Source organism: Myotis brandtii, unplaced genomic scaffold (assembly GCF_000412655.1).
Source record: "Myotis brandtii unplaced genomic scaffold, ASM41265v1 scaffold250, whole genome shotgun sequence".
Classification (NCBI taxonomy): Eukaryota; Metazoa; Chordata; class Mammalia; order Chiroptera; family Vespertilionidae; genus Myotis; species Myotis brandtii.
In genome coordinates, this window is record NW_005359478.1 from 1,680,519 (window position 1) to 1,683,168 (window position 2,650).

Sequence of the window (2,650 nt, forward strand, 5' to 3'; positions counted from 1 at the left end):
GAGGGAGGCTCTTGCTCCCTGCCTTCTGGTTGGTGCAGAGCTGAGTGTCTGAGATGGAGGCAGAAGCGAGTGGAAGGAAACCTCTTTCCATCTCCCTTATGTGGGGCGGGGAGGGGGGTGGCTCTATTTTAATGAGAGAAAGAATGGGCCACTGATTGTTCTTCTCCCGTTCTAGGGGCCAGGTCTCCAGACTCACACTTCTCATTATAATGCAAATATCCAGAAAAAGATGAAAATTCATAACCTCATCACCAGAGACCTGGTGACAGGCCAGAGATCCGGAGACAGCCCATGTGTACAACCTCAAGCCTCAGCGGGGAGCAGTCCACAGGCTGGCAGGCCATTTACAAAACTGGGCTCAGCCCACTTCATCAGCATCCGGGAGGCCCTGCTGCGCCTCCGGGAGATAAACACACACCTGGGAGCTGGCGGGCCTCTCCCCAGGGCGCGCCTGGAAGGTTGCTGCCCCCACCTGCCGCCTGGGGACCGGGGCTGTGGAAGGTCCCTCCACCAGCCAGGCTGCTGGGCGTGTGACAGTGTTTAATGAGGAGGTTCCTCAGATGGGCTCTGGGCGGCCAGGAGAATCCCAGAGGGCCACGACGGTCAGGCCTGGGAAGCCATGACGTAATGCCTCACTGGGGTCCAAGCAAAACAAGCCTGCTGCTGTCGGTGCCTTCCCAGCCGCCGGCTGCTGCCCTCCCAACCGCGGGCGGCCTGTTCTGGGTGATTACCAAGTCCCCTCCCTTCCTGGAAGGAGAAAATGCGAAAAACCTCTATCGTCACATCAGAGCCAGCCCTAGACATAAGAAATGTCTTTCAAAAGGCGTCTCGCTGAAGCGGGGTCTCCATAGCAACTTCAGAAGAGTGTGTGTACAACCAGGCGGCAGGCTGAGGGAAGCCCCGGGGAATGGGAACCGGCCCTGCTCCGTCCAGGTGCAGGCGGAAGTTGTCCTAGCACCGTGATGGCGAACCTATGACACGCGAACTCATTTTTTTGGTTGATTTTTCTTTGTTAAATGGCATTTAAACATATAAAATAAATATCAAAAATATAAGTCTGTTTTACTATGGTTGCAAATATCAAAAAATTTCTATATGTGACACGGCACCAGAGTTAAGTTAGGGTTTTTCAAAATGCTGACACGCTGAGCTCAATAGGTTCGCCATCACTGTCCTAGAACCTGTCATGCTGCGATGTGACCTTGGGCAAGTCATTGACCTTCTCTGAAGTCTAAGGTGACAGAACCTTAATCAGATCAGGATGACGGATCAAGGTCATGCTGCCCACATGACCCTCCCACCCCAGTCCAATGCGCTGGTCCCCCAGAGCAGCCCCTCATCCCGACTCTGTCCGGGCTCGGGTGGGTGAGCTCCTGTCTCGAGGCTCCTGCCCATCTTGCTTATTATCTGACGCTGGGAGAGGACAATGGTCACGTAAGCTGGTTTCTAAAAGAATTCGCTTGGTCTCTTAAAACAGCGGTTCTCAACCTGTGGGTCACAACCCCTTTGGCGGTCGAACGACCCTTTCACAGGGGTCGCCTAAGACCATCCTGCATATCAGATGTTTACATTACGATTCATAACAGCAACATTACAGTTATGAAGTAGCAACGAAAATAATTTTATGGTTGGGTCACCACATGAGGAACTGTATTTAAAGGGCCAGAAGGTTGAGAACCACTGCTAAGAGAAGCAGTACAATTGTGTGCGCTGACGAATTAAGGGCGACTACCAGGATCCGTGCAAATCACACCAGAGGTTTGAGCAAGCCCCCCCACATAGCAAAACTAACCTCTCGAGTGAGCACATCTCCCTTTTATCTCAGGATCCTCATTTTAAAATAAGAACATTAGAGCCAGAGATGCTAAGTGACGTTCCAAGGGTCTTGCAACTACATAGAAACAGGTTTCTAACCCAGGTGTTCAGACGCCACATGCGAGATCAGGTGAAAATGAACATCCGGGGTCAGCCTGGAATGGGGAGGTGTCGCCAGGGGCCCCTGCTCTCCCACCAGCTGCCTCCCTGAGTCACTGCCCAACCACCAGCCTCCTTAAAACAATGTTTCCCAAACTATGTTCCGCCAGCACAGGGCTTCTCACATGGTAAGGTGCTTACAGATCACCCGGGGAACTTGTTAAAATGCAAATTCCACTCAGTGGTTCTGAGCTGAGGCCTGAGATTCCGCACCCTAACAAGTTCCCAGGGCCGCCGCCGTGGCCGCTGCTGGTCTGTGGCCCCACCTTTTGCTTAGTGAAGCGTCAACAGTGTCACCCGCTGAAAAGGGTTCCTGGGCAAATACTTTTGAGAAAATCGGGGCTCAACAAAATCGAACCCGTTTCATTGCTGCAGGACTTCTCAAGCCTTCAACAGGTGAGCATAGTTCATCTCCAACAGGAAGAGAGGATTCAAAAGTTGCAGCGTTATACCCGAGAAAGGCTAACGGTGGGTGTCAGACGCGTTGATACACTTTGGTTTACAAAGCGGGAGCAGAGAACGAGTTATTTTACACATGCATTTTCCCCAGCTTACCTCGGCGGCAGTATTTCCACGGTGCAGTTCGCATTCGGCCTGGCTGGGCCCTCCCCATTTTCTCCTTGGAGGTGTGTGGGCAGTGACCACCTCCTCCCTCAGGCATACACATCCTGGCGCC

General features: G+C 52.6%; 1 protein-coding gene across 4 annotated transcripts in view; it reads right to left on the reverse strand.

The window, feature by feature from the left end:
- Window positions 1-2,650, reverse strand: part of KCNN3 (potassium channel, calcium activated intermediate/small conductance subfamily N alpha, member 3) — a 144,054-nt gene that overhangs the window by 56,597 nt on the left and 84,807 nt on the right. The window lies entirely within an intron of this gene.